Source organism: Hyperolius riggenbachi, chromosome 9, assembly GCF_040937935.1.
Source record: "Hyperolius riggenbachi isolate aHypRig1 chromosome 9, aHypRig1.pri, whole genome shotgun sequence".
Classification (NCBI taxonomy): Eukaryota; Metazoa; Chordata; class Amphibia; order Anura; family Hyperoliidae; genus Hyperolius; species Hyperolius riggenbachi.
The window spans coordinates 91,632,284-91,652,098 of record NC_090654.1 but is presented as its reverse complement, the minus strand read 5'-3'; the positions used below and the strand labels follow the sequence as shown (position 1 = coordinate 91,652,098).

The 19,815-nt window shown below is 45.6% G+C and overlaps 1 pseudogene; it reads left to right on the top strand.

Annotated features, from left to right (window-relative positions):
• Positions 1–11,591: 11,591 nt before the first annotated feature.
• Positions 11,592–12,507, top strand: LOC137533461 (olfactory receptor 5V1-like; annotated as a pseudogene).
• Positions 12,508–19,815: the final 7,308 nt, after the last annotated feature.

Genomic DNA, 19,815 nt, shown 5'->3' with positions numbered 1-19,815 from the left:
GTACGTTGTAATTACCCGTATCTCACAGGCTCCCTTCTGGTTTGTCTGCGGCTAATTCTTAGCGGTTCCTGCGCATTGACTGTGACCAGAGTTCGCACGATCTGTGCGCTGGCACCGCTTAGAAGGCCAATTGCGGTCAGCCACTAGGGCTCCTGTGACAGTGTTAGGCAGCGGTTGGGACCTGTGTTGTGCTGAAAGTATCTAAGATAGCGCTAGCGCTATCAAGAAACGAACTAAGTCGTTGGTGTAGCTGGAAGGCAGTATATTTTTTATATATACAGAGAGACTGTGTAGCCAGTACCCCTCCCCAAAAAAGTTTTATTTTATTTGGCGTGGAAATGTCCGGGAACTACAAGAAAATGTGCCTGGCGGACCTGCAAAATCTTTGCCAAGAGAGAGGCATTGATGTCGGCCGCAAGAAACAACAGGACCTGGTAACGGAATTGTTTCAATGGGATACCCAGCAACTGCGGGAGCCGGGAGTGTCCGCTGGAGTGGATACCAGCCCATCTGACAATCGAGGGGAACCAGAGGCTGAAGATCCTAGGCGTACAGAGGTTGAGCATCCTGCGGGCCCTGTTGCAACAGATACGCCAGAGACTGTCAGTATGGACCCCAATCCCAGAGTTTCTGACAGTACTCGCCCGGAACTGGCCAGTACTGGACTGTCCAGGGGTGCTGACCCGGTAATGCAGCAGGCATTACGAAAGCTGATGGAGACTGACCTGGAAAAGTACCTGCAGTACATGGAAGCCCGTGAGGAGCGGGAACGCCAATCTGCAGAACGGCAAGCGGCTGCTACGGAACGGAAGCTCCAACGACAGCATGAGCTGAACCTGGCAAAAGTTCAACAGGCCAGCCGGAGTTCTCCGCCCAGCCTCCCTGCTGAAGGAGCTGCATCACCCGTAAGTGCAAAATTTAAATTCGCTAATATTGAGAAAGACACAGACATTGACTTGTTTTTGCGGTCTTTTGAAAAGGCCTGCCGTCAGTATCGTCTGTCCCAAGACCAGTGGGCCAGACATCTGACACCTTTGCTGCGCTACAAAGCGCTTGATGCTTTCGCAGAATTGCCTGCGGAGAAAGATAATGATTATGCCGCTATAAAAGACGCTATCATTACGAAGTACCAGCTGACGCCAGAAGCCTATCGCAAAAAGTTCAGGGCCTGGCAGAAAAAGTCTTCTGATTCGTACCGAGATGTGGTCAGCAGCTTGCTCACCACACTCCGCCAGTGGACTCGAGGCCTCACCAAAGGGTCTTATGATGTCCTGGAGGACTTGATAGTCCTGGAACAATTTCTGAACATTTGCCCTGCTGATGTACGATAATTTGTGCTAGAGCGCAAGCCGGCGTCAGCAACTGTCGCTGCAGACCTCGCTGAGACTTTTGCGACTACCCGGGTGCCTGATGCACGCAGAACCGCACCATCCAGCTGGAGGGGAGGTCAGTGCAATACCTCGGCAGACTCTCCTGCCCCTGTGAGCCATCAGCCACAGAGGCCACTCAGCGCAGCTGCTGCACCCAGGCCTGCAGCCCCTGGAGAGGTCACCTGTCACTACTGCCGCCAGCCCGGACACATGAAATTCGACTGTCTGGAGCGGAGACAGGCACCACCAGCACCTGCAGCACCTGTATCTCACCCACAGCAGAGGCAACCAGCCAGCGAACCACAGCCTGGATCATCAGATTTTGTCCTGTTTGCCCGCGGAAAGGAAATCCGCGACCGAACCGACCAGCAGCAACTTGTTAGAGTGAACGACAAAGTTGTCACCGGATTCCGGGACACCGGAGCTGACATCACGTTAGTTCACTCACACCTTGTGCCAAAGGAGAGCATCAGCTCCAGCCGATCCCTTGCCCTTACTGGAGTAGAGGGCACCCTTTTCCACATAGCCCACACGAGAGTGAAGCTGGATTGGGGAGGAGGGGTCCAAGAAAGGGTTGTTGGGGTTGTGAAGGATCTCCCAGTCCCTGTGTTGCTGGGGACTGATTTGGGCAAGCTTGTGTCCTACTACGAACCTGCCACGACCGCCTTGTCGCTCACGGAAGGAGACGGACTCTCCACCCACCACCAGGTACTTTATACACTTGGGGGGGCACCAGGGGGAGGTGGGTTGAATGTGCCCAGTTCAAGGGTGCCCGGTTCAATAGTGCCTGCTTCAAAGGCACCTGAGTTTGATGTACAGACTGTCTGTTGTGATGATGATGTAACTGTACCTGAGTTTACTGTCCAACCTGTCTGTAATGAAAAAATGTCTATACCTGTCAATGTCATTAATGCCTGCAACAATGATTTGAGTAATGCCCGTCTGTGCCCTTCTGAAGGTGTACCTGTACTAGCAGTACCGCGCAGCTGTACTGCTCAGAACCCGAGCTCAGAACAGGTGGAGGGGGTTCCGGCCTCCTCCCCCTCCTCTGACCGCAGGGATGAGACCTTTCAGCCGCTGGCCTCGTGTGACATGAGCAAGTTGGCTGAAACTGACAGCGCTGTATTCACAGCAGCACTACAAAGTGACCCAAGCCTGGAGGTGCTCAGGCAGAAAGCCACTGAGTCCCTCGCAGACGGGGCCGCTTTCAAGGTGTACCGGGAAGGTGGGAGACTGTACAGCGAGTCTGTACAGCCCCCTACCGGTAGATCACATGCGAATACCAAATGGCTTGTGGTCCCGAGTGCGTTCAGGGGACATGTGTTGAAATCCGCACATGATAATTCCCTGACAGGACACTCTGGTGTCCGCAAGACACTTGCATGTATTCGGAGGCAGTTTTATTGGCCCAGGATGAACAGGGATGTAGCAAACCACTGCAAAGCATGTGCCGTCTGTCAGGAGCTGGGGAGGTCCAGGGATTCCCGCGGGATTCCCTTAGGTCCACAGCCACTTCGCAGGGAACCCCTGCGTGGGCTGGCTGTTGACCTACCCAAACCACTGCCCGTTGTCAGCAGTCCCGGCAGACACCCCGTCCGACCGCAGTGGCGCCAACGCCCTGTCCAGAACGGTCCATGTTGGGTCAAACCTGAAGGTAGCAGACCGCGACCTATCCAGTGGAACCGAGCTGCAGGCGCCAATGGGTTTTCCCGCCGTGCCGGCAGCTTTTGCGCGATTGCGCTTCAGATCAATAGAATCGGGGTTTATTGTGTAGGAGAGTCTGCAGTCTTTTCTCAGCAGAGAGATAGCATCACCTTAACTGCAAGATGGCTCTTTTGATATGCTAATGAGCAGGGACAAACTCTTGAGTTCAGAAAGCTTGTCCCAGCTGATTTCACATTCAGATGCTAATTACAGGAACCATAAGGTTCCTTTCATACAGGGCATCCTGGCTGCAGCCAAAAGCAGGAAGAAATGAATGTTGTATATGGTTCTGTGCATATTTAAGGAATACCGTTCAGGTGAGGAATGTGAAAGTTATATCATTCTGCTGGTCCGGATCTTGTGAGTATTTTGATATTAAATTGGGGCCACTGGCATAACCAGAATTCGGGGGATCCCACTGTTTTTTAACCGAGCATGCAAACATGCCCAAGTTTGGTATCATATGATCTGGCCTAGTCTGAGAAATATGAAAATATGATGGTCATGTGTGTGAGGAAAGCGTAAGCCGAGATATGACAAATGTCATATTTGGTGGGCAGAGAGCACCCAGCCAGGGGGCTCACCGCCCCTGTCCAACCCCTGGGCTGTACTTAAGGCTCCTCCCAAAGGTGGGCATTGTTCAAAAGTCTTTGGAAGGAACTCCTCAGCAAGTCCTCCCATTCCATCCATATGAGAACATTCTGCTGCCAGCCAGAGGACACATGGCTGGTGGCCATTTTGCTGAACTTTGAATGAAGCTCTGAAACAAAGGACACATGGGCTAGCCGCCATCTTGATTGGCCATCTTCTGTAACCTGGAACAAAGAATTCTGCTGAACTTTGATTGAAACCAAGAACTTTAAGAACTTGAAACCGTTTTGCTTGGACTTGATGATTTTCCCACAAAAGGACATATTTCCACAAACCATAAGTATTTTCTCCCTTTTTATTTCATACTGGCTATTACTGTCTTAATAATTGTTGATTTTAATAATTGTCTGTATATATTAATTATTTATATTGCTGTGAATAAACGACTTTATCCAAGTCATTCACTGTCCGCTACCCTGCTTATCAGCACACACAGAACTGATCCCGGGTCTCTGAAGAGACGCTACTGTTTGTTTGTTTGTTGTTGGCTAGACAGAATACCGTGTGTTTAACCGTTTTATTCGCAGGACTAGTCAGTCAGTAAATCGGGTCCACTGGCCCATACCAGTGGTGGTGGCAGATACCGTGGAATCGTGTGTACGTTGTAATTACCCGTATCTCACAGGCTCCCTTCTGGTTTGTCTGCGGCTAATTCTTAGCGGTTCCTGCGCATTGACTGCGACCAGAGTTCGCACGATCTGTGCGCTGGCACCGCTTAGAAGGCCAATTGCGGTCAGCCACTAGGGCTCCTGTGACAGGAAGTCTGCAGTAGGTGCTTGACTTCCTCAATGGTAGTAGGACTGAAAGAGGTGAGGGGAGGATAAGATGGAGGAGGAGCTGGATGGGAGGGGGTGGGAGGTGAGGATTGAAGGCTGGATATTTCCCGACAAGACGATTTTGTTGGTGAAGTGGGTGGCTAAATCTGAGGCAGAGAGGGAGGAAACAGAGGGTGGTAGTGGTGGTGGGGGGGGGGGGAGGTTTAAGCAGGGAGTTGTAAGTGGCAAAGAAATGCTGGGGGTTGGAAGCTTGAGTTCCGATGAACTTGGTGAAGTATTCCGGCTTTGCATCAGTACGGGCAGTGTGAAAATGTAGCAGGTTAGCCTTGTACTGTAGGAAATCCTGATTAAGTTGAGTTTTCCTCCATTTTCATTCAGTGGCACGTTTCCCTCTGGAGGTTGCAAGTATGGGTGGTGTGCCAGGACTGGGGGTTAGGGGGGCAGTTGTGGCAAAATATTGGGGGAGCAGCTTCCTCTAGGGATGAAGAGAGGGTGTGACAATACTAAACTGTGATATTTTAAAAGCATTGAAACAAGTGTTATATTTTATTTGAGTATTTAAAAGTAGAGATGGCCCGAACAGTTCGCCGGGCGAATCTCTCTGGGCCTTGTAATCTCTCGGCAGTGCGCGTCCTATATCGCGGTCCTGTTGCCGGGCACTCTCTGCGCATGAGCATGACGTCACATGCGCAGAAAGTACCCGGCAACAGGAGCGCAATCTAGGATGCACACTGCCGGGCCTGCGCAGGCGTACTACTCCGAGTCATAGCGACCCGGAAGTAGTACAAGGCCCATAGATTCAGAGATGTTCGCCGGCGAACGGTTCGGGAACCGTTCGCAACATCTCTATTTAAAAGATATCATAATACATGATTTTATTTCTTAAAATAAATCAGTGTCTTGCTTGCATTTCTGCAAGGAGATAGTCCCTGTACTGTCAATGCCTTACAGTCACACAGGGACGTATAATTCACTGTAGTCACTTACTTCTGGGACAAGATTAAAACACTTGCAGTATATCACTTAAAGGGGAACTTCAGCCTAAACAAACATACTGTCATTAAGTTACATGAGTTATGTCAATTAGAATAGATAGGTAATATAATCTCTTACCCACCCTGTTTTAAAAGAACAGGCAAATGTTTGTGATTCATGGGGGCTGCCATCTTTGTCATGGGGGCAGCCATCTTTTTGGTTGAAAGGAGATAACAGGGAGCAGGAGACACAGTTCTAACTGTCCTGTGTGCTGATTACCCCTCCCAGCTGCGCACCCTAGGCTTCAAATGTCAAATTCAAAATGTAAGAAAAAAAATGTGCACCAAAATAGCAGAACGAGAGCAACAACATCAGAAATCCCATCATGCTTTGCACAGCATCAGGGGAAAAATGCCCGGGCAGTTTTCTTCTGTGCATCTAAAAATGAGGCATGTACAAGAGAAACAAAGTTCTGATGCTGTGAAACTGTTAAAGAAACACCAGGCCTTTTCAGTGCTGCTGAGTCGATTTTTAGTCTGGAGGTTCATTTAAAGCTCACATGTTTTGTCATTTAGCAGTGCTCCATTTAGTAATAGTCATCAGCATAGGAATATTTCTATTTTTCTTTTAACATTTTTATTTATATAGTTAGTAAGTCTTTCAACACAAATTTGCGATGGAGAAAATGTACTGTAGTTCTACATAAATTGCCTATTTTACCTTCTACAAGCAAGAAGAGTACACCTTTCTTTTCCTCCAGTTTATCTGATATGTTGTATATGATTATAGGGACTCCGAGCACTGCAGAAACTATGGAAAGATGCATACCATTTTGAAGCTCTCTTTCTCCTCTTTCCAACGATATATAAAACGCCGCCCTACACCTTTTAGTTTTCGCTATTTTCGCGATTTTGATCGCGAAAATAGCAAAAACTAAAAGGCGATATATAAACCGCCGCCCTACGCATTTTAGTTCTCGCTATTTTCACGATTGAAATTGCGGCTGCCGCGATTTTGATCGTGAAAATATCGAAAACTAAAGGGCGTAGGGCGGCGGTTTATGTGTCGTTGGAAAGAGGAGAAAGAGAGCTTCAAAATGGTATGCATCTTTCCATAGTTGCTTGTATTACACAGGACGACTTTTCCCCAAAGTCGGCAGCTCCATTCAGCTGGTATGGTGGAGTTTGTATTACCAACTCCTCCATAAGTTTAATTTACTGAGGGCTTTGACTTGAGAGAGATACATGCATAAGATGTTGTATGTTCTACTGGTATACCAGGAGACAAAGCTACTTTACTACAATACACTGGTGATTGTGGAATTACAGTAAAATTAGAACTGTTCACTTACCAGCATGTGCTTGAATTGACATACAGTGGTGTGAAAAACTATTTGCCCCCTTCCTGATTTCTTATTCTGTTGCATGTTTGGCACACTTAAATGTTTCCGCTCATCAAAAACCGTTAACTATTAGTCAACGATAACATAATTGAACACAAAATGCAGTTTTAAATGATGGCTTTTATTATTTAGAGAGAAAAAAAATCCAAATCTACATGGCCCTGTGTGAAAAAGTGATTGCCCCCCTTGTTAAAAAATAACTTAACTGTGGTTTATCACACCTGAGTTCAATTTCTGTAGTCACCCGCAGGCCAGATTACTGCCACACCTGTTTCAATCAAGAAATCACTTAAATAGGAGGTATCTGACACAGAGAAGTAGACCAAAAGCACCTCAAAAGCTAGACATCATGCCAAGATCCAAAGAAATTCAGGAACAAATGAGAACAAAAGTACTGTAATTGAGATCTATCAGTCTGGTAAAGGTTATAAAGCCATTTCTAAAGCTTTGGGACTCCAGCGAACCACAGTGAGAGCCATTATCCACAAATGGCAAAAACATGGAACAGTGAAGAACCTTCCCAGGAGTGGCCGGCCGACCAAAATTACCCCAAGAACGCGGAGAAAACTCATCCGAGAGGCCACAAAAGACCCCAGGACAACATCTAAAGAACTGCAGGCCTCACTTGCCTCAATTAAGGTCAGTGTTCATGACTCCACCATAAGAAAGAGACTGGGCAAAAACGGCCTGCATGGCAGATATCCAAGGCGCAAACCACTTTTAAGCAAAAAGAACATTAAGACTTGTCTCAATTTTGCTAAAAAACATCTCAATGATTGCCAAGACTTTTGGGAAAATACCTTGTGGACCGACAAGACAAAAGTTTTGGAAGGTGCGTGTCCTATTACATCTGGTATAGAAGTACTACAGCATTTCAGCAAAAGAACATCATACCAACAGTAAAATATGGTGGTGGTAGTGTGATGGTCTGGGGTTGTTTTGCTGCTTCAGGACCTGGAAGACTTGCTGTGATAGATGGAACCATGAATTCTACTGTCTACCCAAAAATCCTGAAGGAGAATGTCCAGCCATCTGTTCATCAACTCAAGCTGAAGCGATCTTGGGTGCTGCAGCAGGACAATGACCCAAAACACACCAGCAAATCCACCTCTGAATGGCTGAAAAAAAAAAATGAAAACTTTGGAGTGGCCTAGTCAAAGTCCTGACCTGAATCCTATTGAGATGTTGTGGCATGACCTTAAAAAGGTGGTTCATGCTAGAAAACCCTCAAATAAAGCTGAATTACAACAATTCTGCAAAGATGAGTGGGCCAAAATTCCTCCAGAGCGCTGTAAAAGACTCATTGCAAGTTATCGCAAATGCTTGATTGCAGTTATTGCTGCTAAGGGTGGCCCAACCAGTTATTAGGTTCAGGGGGCAATTTCTTTTTCACACAAGGCCATGTAGGTTTTGAGTTTTTTTTCTCCCTAAATAATAAAAACCATCATTTAAAACTGCATTTTGTGTTCAATTATGTTATCTTTGACTAATAGTTAACGGTTTTTAATGAGCAGAAACATTTAAGTGTGACAAACATGCAAAAGAATAAGAAATCAGGAAGGGGGCAAATAGTTATTCACACCACTGTATGTAAGCATCTACATAATACAAACATATACAATGAGCCGAGCTGGAAATCTTTCATGCAACACAACCAAGGCACTTTTCAAACTATGACGCCAGCTTTAACAGCTATATGAATAGGGATTTTAGCAATGCCTCTAATGCTAGGTACAGAGAATTCAATGTCCCGGCAGATCGATGGGTGAAAATGGTTATTCCTGACATGTCTGATCAGCTACCAAATGGTTATCCGATCACTACTACGCCGCACCCGACGTCACTCGCCGCCGCCGCATACACGTCTGCGCTGCACAGATTCCCGACAGAGCTCTGAGCTATATAGCTCAGAGCTCTGAGAAGCATCTTTGTATTTTGGCTCCAAGGAGCCCCATTGGTCCTTAGCAGACCAATGGGGTTCCTTCAAATCAGAAGGAACCCTATTGGTCTGCTAAGGACCAATGGGGCTCCTTGGAGCCCAAATACAAAGATGCTTCTCAGAGCTCTGAGCTATATAGCTCAGAGCTCTGTCGGGTCCGTGCAGGACGCTAAGTCCCCGCCGGCTCCTCTGCCCTCCCCGCCTCTCCCACATGTCACCCACATGTCACTCACATGTGGGTGACATGTGGGTGACAGATGTGGGCGGGGTGGACAGCGGGAGCTGCGGGGACTTAGCGTCCTGCACGGATGCGTAATTGCAGCGGCGGCTGAGCGGCAAGTGACGTCGGGTGCAGCGTAGTTACAATGTAACAAAGTTGTTACATTGTAATAACTTTGTTACATTGTAACTGATAGAACATTTCCGAGGCTATTTCGAGGGATCATTTATTTAAAGGGACAGGTAAGTATTAATGGTTAATGAAGAATATTAAAGGACTTTTTTCGTGGTTATGTTTTTTGTTCAATTAAAATACTTTTTCTAAGTGTTTGTGTGTTTATTTACTTTTAACTCTTAAAGGAAATGGGTAAGGGGTACAAGTACCTCTATACTCATTTCTCCTGGGAGGGGGGGTGGGCATCTGGGGGACCCCTTTTTAAAGGGGACTCCCAGATTCCACCATGAACCTCCCCCCCAGGAAATCGCGGCCTCCACCTCCACCGCCCATCGGAGGTGGAGAAGAGCCCCTTGTCCTTGGATTGGACAAGGGCTCGGAGGGGGAGGGGAAAGCTTGGCTGCCCCTCCCCTTCCGAGACCCCCCAATCCATGGACCATGCGGGCTGGTATAGTCAGGGTGCGGAGCCCCACGCAGCCGGTGCTCTGCATTCTGGCTATCCCAGCCTGCATGGGGGACAAGGGGTTAAAGAGGTCTGGGAGGGGGGACCCCACGTCGTTTTTTTTAAATATTTCCCACACTCAGAACGATGTAAGTAAAACTCTTCCCACTTGGGGGAATCTATGAAAATAATACACTATTGTTACCTGTGCAAAAAAACCTGACATTTTCTGCATTTAAAAGACATTTTCGCCCTTGAAACTTAAAAATCAATTTTCTCAAAAACTATAAGGTCTTTTTGAAAAAAAAATGTTTCCCTTTATTCCCACTGATCCCCTTAATATACCCTGGGAATTTGGTGTTCCTAAACTTTAAGCAGGCTTTGCTATTAACCGTTAAAGTCGGCGTGTTTTTAAATGTTTACATTTTTCCTTTGAAACTTTAACATCGATTTTCTCAAAAACTATAAGGTCTTTTTGAAAAAAAAAATTTTCAATTATTCCTCCTGATCTCCTTAATATATTCTCCAAATTTAAAGCTCTTAGCATATAAGGGGGCTTTGCTATTAACCCTTAAAGTCGGCGGCTACCTAACATTGATACATGCGTCAACTTTTCCGCTTCGGGAGCATGACCATACGCATTAATTTCGCAATACCCGCTGCAATGCGAAAATTACGCGAAACTTACGCTTACGCGAAATCCTTCTTCATTACGATTATGTACTTACGGCCATAAACGTAATTACACTAATTACGCGAAATTTCGCGAAATCGTAATTACTCCATTACGCTCATCTCTAAACAAGGTTCCATATAATTTGTGGTTAGGTAGATTAGGTCACAGAAGAAGCTACATGTCTGGAAACGTCAAATTACACAGGTGGCCTTTAACTCTGGATTTAGACACTGCAGTGGGTTGGGATGAAAGTTAAGTAAACTAGCAGTTGTGTGATGGCAGTCAGAGTAAGCTTGGTTAAAAAAAAGAAATAAAAAAAATAGGTAAAGTTACTAGCAAATAATGTTACCTAGCAAATAATGTACATCTGTAGCATTATAGAAACTGGCAGGTAACAAGAAATAGGTTAACAACGTATAGCTGTTCTGCAGCAATGGCGGTTGATCAAGCCTTGAAAGTTACTACCAATTTCTAAAAGTGTCCAAACTTTTCCTGGTTACTTACAACCTCATCTGTCTCTATAAAAATTGTGTAGGCACACACCATGGTATCCTACCCACGTGAGCATCATTTGAACAGTATTGTACTGCAGAAAGCAGAGTGTTGGTTCTAAAATGTTTAGGAAAAGATAATTGACAATAGAAAAGAGATAGACCAACATGACACTTAAAAGTGTATTTTTTTCCTACAGCGCTATTGCAAAGAAACTCAAGGTGTCAGTGACTACAGTCTCCTTCACCTTTAAAAGGCACGGGGGAACCTCTAACAAGTACTGGGGGAACCTCTAACAGGAAGAGATCTGCCAGACCCAAAGTCACAACGGCATCAGAAGGCAAGTTTTCAGAGCCAGCTGCTTACCATAAAAAAAAAGACCAAGGAGTAATAGTATAGAACTTCAGGAGTGTGAATGATGGAGAACTGTGAAGGTCTAGGAAGGAATGATGTTAGGAGGAGTGTTTACCTTGACTTGAGGACACAGGCAACTAGCTGCCAGTCTTTTGTTTTCTTTCTCACTGTCATTTTGTATTTTACATTTTCCACACATTTTTGCATAATATTGGTTCTCGGATTAAAGAGCATAATAATGAAAACTGGATTGCTTGTCTGGGTAGTCATTATGATAAGCTGATATTTGCAAGAAGAATAAATACTAATATGACTAAATTAAAGATTTAACTTTTTGTCATTTATCAAAAACAACAAAAAATCCTAAATCTCATTGTAAAATATTGTCCATTTTTCCAATAATACAGAGCTGTGTAATGGATTATTTGAACCAAACATCGCCTTTTCGGTTTATTCTCATTGGGCTGTCAACAGATCTTTACCTGCAAAAACTATATTTTATCATCTTTTTGATTATATATTTAGTCACTGTTGCTCGTAATGCCATCATCGTTGTGAGAACTGGGGCTGGACTTCATACACCAATGTATTTTTTTCTTAGTAACCTCTCCTTTATTGACCTCTGCTTTTCTACCACCATTGTACCAAGACTTCTAATCAACACATTATCCAAAGACAAAAGTATTTCTTTTCTGGGATGTGCAGCACCGATGTATTTCTCCTTGGCTTTGGGAGGAACCGAGTGCGTAATTTTGGCCATCATGGCCTTCGATAGATATGTGGCCATCTGCAATCCCTTACGGTACAACATCATCATGAGCAAGCAAATCTGTATTTATCTGGCTGTTGGGACATGGTCTGGTAATTTCCTTAACTCCATTGCTTATGCATACCTTTCAGCTGCCGTATTGTCGGTCAAATCAAGTTGATCACTACTTGTGTGAGATGCCCCCTCTCTTCCGGTTGTCTTGTAAAGACACTTTGATGAATGAAATAGCGGTTTATGTCTCTGGAGGTCTTGTTGGCATGTGTGCATTTGTGTTGACGCTTTTGTCGTCTGTGCAAATTATTTCTACCATCTTGAAGATTAGGTCCACTGAAGGAAGACACAAAGCCTTTTCTACTTGCACCTCCCACCTTGTTGTAGTCTGCTTCTACTATGGTGCCATTGCTTTCGTCTACATGAGACCTCAAAACACTTACTTACCAGAGAAGGATCGAGCAGCCTCCATTTTCTATACAATGATTACTCCTATGGTGAATCCTATTATCTACAGCATATGGAACAAACAATTCAAAGCAAGTTTGATTAAAACATTCAACAAAAAGTAAAATCATAACTTTAATCCATGTTTGTCAAATTCTGAGCTCTAATTTCATTGTTACGTTTTTGGAAGCAGAAGAGATTCGAACTCAGATTTTGTAATTGATTATGGCATTTTTAGTTCAATAAAACTCCTTAAATATAAAATAATAATTTAAAAAAAAACAGTTTCACTTACTAATTTTCTCTGGGGCTGGAAAACATTGGAAAGTGTAAGTAATCCCTCAAACCTAGCATGAATGTATGAAAAATTATCTGCTATTAGGTGACAAATGCCACATTACAGACAAAAATAAAGGTTGCAAAAGGGCCAGTGATTCATTGATTGGAGATTGTTATTGTGTTTTTGCCCCTGCAATGAGAATTTTTTTATGCTGCCTAATTACGTGGGTTGGGAAGACATGTTACCTAATTTTGTTGTTTAAGGTGACACTCACATATTAGCAAGTCATCATTAAGAGCACATGACCAGAAACCATAAAATATTATAATGTATCATTTCAGGACATTATATATGAATCCATAGTGGCTTATATGATCCCAGCTCAAGATATCAACTGGACAAGTACGATGCCAATGTACTTCTCCAATTCCATTCCCTTACCCTAACCCTAACAGTAATTTTGTCTCTTGCCTTTATACGAACCTACCCACTTCTGGTTTGCTTTACAATTACTTTAACCCTTCACTAACTACCTTGTAGCCTTAAGTCATGCCTTGTGCTTAATCTATTTATACAATTTTTAATTAGAAAGTTAAAAAGGAAAAAAAAACACATGAAAAGTATATAGCATAACAGTACAAAGAACATTGCATACAAAAGATACATAGCAATTCTAAATGAATATACTTACTTAACTAATAATTATGAATCAGTTACAACATAATAGTCTCTAGTACAATAAGCAAAGCGTAAGTGCAGTTTTTACTTTCTTCTTACCTAAGTCTGAATATCAATTTATATATTACAGCATCATTCATAATGCTTTTATCTTAAGACGTTTCTCCACCTTAAAGTAAATTTGAATTTAGGAAGTTTACTTCAGGTTTGATACTTACCTTAGTAGAGGAAAGGCTCTGGATAGCTCATTGTGCCAACGCTGTCCAGTGGTAAAGCTTTAACAACAAATAGCTTTTCAGAGCTACTTATGTCCCTCAGTAGTTCCAAGGGCAGGTGGATACCTTCTGCGGGGCAAACCCAGGATTTTTAAGGGGGAGGTTTCCTGGAAGGTAAGTAATCCTCCAGTAATCTCCAGCGCTGCGTAATATGTTGGCGCTTTATAAATACAAGCAAGAAGTTATAAATCAGGATGATACCATTTATTGGCTAACTAAAAACGAATAAAAATAAGCAAGATTTCGGCGTTGCAGCCTTCGTCGGGCTTATATCCTGTTAGTTTGCAGGCTGGTGGTACAGACAGCTTATATACATGCAACATCAAAAGGGAAAACAGATATTTTTTTCAAGCATAAATACATGTCATTAAGATGCCTTAATTTAAACAGACCATCCAAATGGGGTTAGAGCAGAGGTGCCCACACTTTTTCGGCTTGTGAGCTACTTTCAAACATTAGCAAGTCAGAGTGATCTACCTACATACAATTTTAGGAGCACACTTGTATATACAGAATGGAAAATGTAGTGGGGTCGGGATCTACCATGAAGGCCTTCGCGATCTACCGGTAGATCGCGATCTACCTAATGGGCACCCCTGGGTTAGAGGTTGTTAGCTGAGATAAGGATCCTTGTTTACTCAATGCTCACAGACATGGGATTAGGATTGACCCAGAGGTATCATAAATTCTTAGTTCACAAGTTCAGCTAGAATGGCTGAGAAAGTTAAAATATCATCAGCCTCATACCAATATAAAAAGTTGTTGTCCTTATTCAAAATCTTCTCCACAGCTTTGAACCGATTTATAAATTTTGTTTCTGCTATTAATTGATCATTTGACGTTTTGAAGCCACCCTTCAGGGCAGTGACACAAAGATCATCCATGCTGTGTCCATTGGACCGAAAGTGTGTAGCAACTGGGAGTCCCAATTTGGTATCGTTAAAAGTGTGCGGTGCGGTGCTGTAAGCTGCAGGATACCTGCAGATATTCTGGTGTCTCAACTCGTGCCTGTTCCCAGACACTGCACCAGCCCTGGGCTTTGGGGGAATTCTTGGCAGCTGTAATCCCCCCTGGGTTTGCCTATGTTCTGCACATGCAAAGTCCAGACATGCAGTCATCCCATCCTTGGAACTACTTGGGGAAGTTAGTAGTTCTAAAGTGCTATTGTAATGATCTGCTCTGCTGTCTGCACAAGCAGACAGCTTTTTGACCATTTCTTAGGTCTGAGTGCTGCAGGTCTCTGGAAAAGAGACCTGTCTCCACTCTGCAAGTTGGAGAGTTGCTGCTCTGGTGAAGAATTTGCATCCACTTGGCATGCAAATTGCTTAGCTGCTTCCTTTGATGGCTTGCAGTATAAATACCATTTCCTCCCAGAATCCCTTGCTGGTCATGATGGTTTGTTCCTGCTAACTTACCTGGAGTCTCAGCCTTTGCTAATTGTTTGCTAAGATTATCTTAGAGTAATTCCTTGTGAGTGCACTAAGCATTCCTTCTAGTGTAGTCAGGTTGTATTATCTGTATTGCCTTGTACTGTCTTTCTGTTGCGATTGTCTTGTCGCCAGCGGCGGTCGACAGGAAATCGTTCTGTCTGTTTGGATCGCATTCGCCCTAGCGGTAGTGTCGGTGGTTCCTTCTGTATTCTGCCTTAGGGGTGCAAACCAGAGCAGCGGTTGCTACTGGTAGCCCCATCTGTCTGTCTGTTTGGATCGCATTCGCCCTAGCGGTAGTGGCGGTGGTTCCTTCTGTATTCTGTCTGGGAGTGTAGGCCAGAGCTGCGGTTGCTACTGGTTACTCCTTCTGTCTGTCTTGTCTGGAATGAACGCTTGCAGTAGGCTCGGTGAGGCAACCGTTCTTTTCATTTTCGTGTTTCATTGGTTAGTTAGGGTTGGTGTGTTTTGTCTCTGTTGCGATTCTCGTGCGGAGACCGCGCCATTAGCGTGCTTTGTCGCTGTTGCGCTTTTTGTGCGGCGACCTGCACTTAGCGAGTGCGTTTGTTATTTTTCTTAGCGTTCTGATCATTGTATTTGCTGTGTCTATCTTGCTACACTTGTGCTCTGTCTTTATTCGGTCTTGTGTCACTGTTGGCAATCGCCACTCTTGTGATTGCGATCCCACTTGATTTCCGTTGTTGTGTATTCACCGTCGCCGGGGGGCGACTAGATTGGTGGACACACATACATTCTGTCGCTGTGCTCACTCTCTCTCTCTGAGTGCTATCTTGCCCTGCATTGTTGCAATTCGTACAATTCCCATCTGGCATCTGTGGCAGTGCAGAGGGGTTGTTCCTCTGCACTCCACAGCTCCATCTGCCGGTGGGAATTTCCCTCTACCAGTGCATTGCACCAAGCTGGGTTCTGCAGTTTTATACGCTTGTGGAGGACTTCCGCCGTGTCAGCGCACACCTTGTGCGCTGACCACGGAGATAATTCCACAATCGCTACAGCTATTCAATTGAGCATGTTGAATCAGTTTACTGGAGGACAGCGCTGGAATGATGGGCCGAATAGATGAACAGGAAGGCTCTATACTATCCAGACTCTTCTAAAGTAAGCATCACACCAGAAGTGAGTTTTCTCACCTCAGGTTTACTTTAAACTCTGCCCACTAGAAGAGGGGACGAGGCACTAAAACCAAGGAGCAACATAGCCTTTGTTTGCTTAGATTTGGCCTTACCACTGGTGGGCACAATGTTCTTCAGGTACACTCAATTGGGTTTATACAATTACCCCAACACTGAAAGCAATCAGAAAACACTTCTACTCTGGCCAGTGTGTATAGGGGTTTCATGAGACCTCATATGCATTTTTCCAGTAATGGTTACAGAACACAAAAGTAGTATTGTATTCTGAAGTTTTTAAAATATCTTCAGGATCACCATCTTCATCAGCTCCCTTGATTCAGTATAGCGACCTCTTTTTGTTGTTATACTCACCCAGCATGCTTCCTGTTGTCAATATCTGCAATGGGTGTGGGGGGCAGTAGACCTCCAGGGAAATATATATAAAAGGGAGGAGGCTACTAGACTACCACAGCACTCCACATATTGGAGGGGGAGGACCACTAGACTAGTGTTGGGCGAACATCTAGATGTTCGGGTTCGGGCCGAACAGGCCGAACATGGCCGCGATGTTCGGGTGTTCGACCCGAACTCCGAACATAATGGAAGTCAATGGGGACCCGAACTTTTGTGCTTTGTAAAGCCTCCTTACATGCTACATACCCCAAATTTACAGGGTATGTGCACCTTGGGAGTGGGTACAAGAGGGAAAAAAATTTAGCAAAAAGAGCTTATAGTTTTTGAGAAAATTGATTGTAAAGTTTCAAAGGAAAAATTGTCTTTTAAATGCTGAAAATGTCATGTTTCTTTGCACAGGTAACATGGTTTTTACCGCCAGGCAGTCATAAATGTAATAAAGAGAAGAGGTTCCATAAACAGGGACCGGTAACGCTAACCCAGCAGCAGCAGCAGCACACGTGATGGAACAGGAGGAGGCGCAGGAGGAGAAGGCCACGCTTTTTGAGACACAACAACCCAGGCCTTGCATGAGGACAAGAAGCGTGCGGATAGCATGCTTTTTACCGCCATGCAGTCATAAATGTAATAAAGATAAGAGGTTCAATAAACAGGGACCGGTAACGCTAACCCAGCAGCAGCAGCAGCACACGTGATGGAACAGGAGGAGGCGCAGGAGGAGAAGGCCACGCTTTTTGAGACACAACAACCCAGGCCTTGCATGAGGACAAGAAGCGTGCGGATATAGCAGCAATGCTTTTTGCCGCCATGCAGTCATAAATGTAATAAAGAGAAGAGGCTCAATAAACAGGGACCGGTAACGCTAACCCAGCAGCAGCAGCAGCACAGAGCACACGTGACGGAACAGGAGGAGGCGCAGGAGGAGAAGGCCACGCTTTGAGACACAACAACCCAGGCCTTGCATGAGGACAAGAAGCGTGCAGATAGCATGCTTTTTACCGCCATGCAGTCATAAATGTAATAAAGATAAGAGGTTCAATAAACAGGGACCGGTAACGCTAACCCAGCAGCAGCAGCAGCAGCACAGAGCACACATGATGGAACAGGAGGAGGCGCAGGAGGAGAAGGCTACGCTTTGAGACACAACAACCCAGGCCTTGCATGAGGACAAGAAGCGTGCGGATATAGCAATGCTTTTTGCCGCCATGCAGTCATAAATGTAATACAGATGAGAGGTTCAATAAACAGGGACCGGTAACGCTAACCCAGCAGCAGCAGCAGCACAGAGCACACGTGATGGAACAGGAGAAGGCGCAGGAGGAGAAGGCCACGCTTTTTGAGACGCAACCCAGGCCTTGCATGAGGACAAAAAGCGTGCGGATATAGCAATGCTTTTTGCCGCCATGCAGTCATAAATGTAATACAGATGAGAGGTTCAATAAACAGGGACCGGTAACGCTAACCCAGCAGCAGCAGCAGCACAGAGCACACGTGATGGAACAGGAGGAGGCGCAGGAGGAGAAGGCCACGCTTTTTGAGACGCAACCCAGGCCTTGCATGAGGACAAAAAGCGTGCGGATATAGCAATGCTTTTTGCCGCCATGCAGTCATAAATGTAATACAGATGAGAGGTTCAATAAACAGGGACCGGTAACGCTAACCCAGCAGCAGCAGCAGCACAGAGCACACGTGATGGAACAGGAGGAGGCGCAGGAGGAGAAGGCCACGCTTTTTGAGACGCAACCCAGGCCTTGCATGAGGACAAAAAGCGTGCGGATATAGCAATGCTTTTTGCCGCCATGCAGTCATAAATGTAATACAGATGAGAGGTTCCATAAACAGGGACCGGAAACGCTAACCCAGCAGCAGCAGCACACGTGATGGAACAGGAGCAGGCGCAGGAGGAGAAGGCCATGCTTTTTGAGACACAACAACCCAGGCCTTGCATGAGGACAAAAAGCGTGCGGATATAGCAGCAATGCTTTTTGCCGCCATGCAGTCATAAATGTAATACAGATGAGAGGTTCAATAAACAGGGACCGGAAACGCTAAACCATCCCAGATGTTCATTGGTCATGTTACTTGGTTGGGGTCCTGGAGTGTTGCGTAGTCATTTCCAATCCAGGATTGATTCATTTTAATTTGAGTCAGACGGTCTGCATTTTCTGTGGAGAGGCGGATACGTGAACCTTGCAGGCAACGGCATTCTTCAAGCTTCGGGTTATTTTGCTGACCACGTGCTCATGCAACTCAGGCACTGCAGAGCGCGCAAAGTGGTAGCGGCTGGGAACCACGTAACGTGGGATGGCCACTGACATCATGCCCTTGAAGCTGTTTGTCTCCACCACTCGATATGGCAGCATTTCGCAGGCCAGAAGCTTGGCTATGCTGGCTCTTACTGCCACGGCCCGGGGGTCATTTGCTGGCAATTTCCTCTTGCGCTCAAACATCTCCGAGACAGACAACTGAACCGTAGGGCTGCACAACGAAGGGCTGTTGGTTGTTGTGTTTGATGAACACTGGGAGACCTCAAGAGCACTACTCCGGAAAGTGACAGTGTCAGCGTCATCTGATTTTTTGGAATGTTTTGAACCACGCAATGGCTGGGCTACTGCTGCTGCTGAGGCGGGTCTGGTGGTGAGTCTGGTGAACCCAAGGGAGGCAGTGTTGCTGGTGGTACCCTGTCCTGCCGCGTTTGCCCACAGAGTGGGATGTTTGGATAGCATGTGGCGGCTCATGCTGGTGGTGGAGAGGTTGTTAATACTTTTCCCCCTGCTCAGGCGGGTCTTGCACACCTTGCAAATCGCCATGGTAACATCCTCAGTGCAGTCTTCAAAGAAAGCCCAGAATTTGGAGCACCTGCCTTGCTGGCGATTTCTGTTTGCGCCTCTTTTGCCTCTCACTTGAACTTCCACGCTTGTGGTGCCTGAAATTGCGCGCCGCCTACCTTGTGGCACAAGGCGAACTCGTGCAGCAGTGGGTTCTTCAACAGACTCATCTGTGCTGCTGCTACGACGGCGATGTTCTCGTTCACAAACAAAATCTGGGTCTATGTCCACATTGTCCATACCCTCCTCTTCCATCTCCTCAAACTCGTCATATGTCATTGTGGGGGGCCGCCGCCGTGGAGTACAGCTCCCCAGCACAACCGTCAGGGGAAACACCTCTTCCCTTGCCCCTCCCTCTTTCACCGGATTTCTTCCTCATTTCACTTATCCTTACAGTA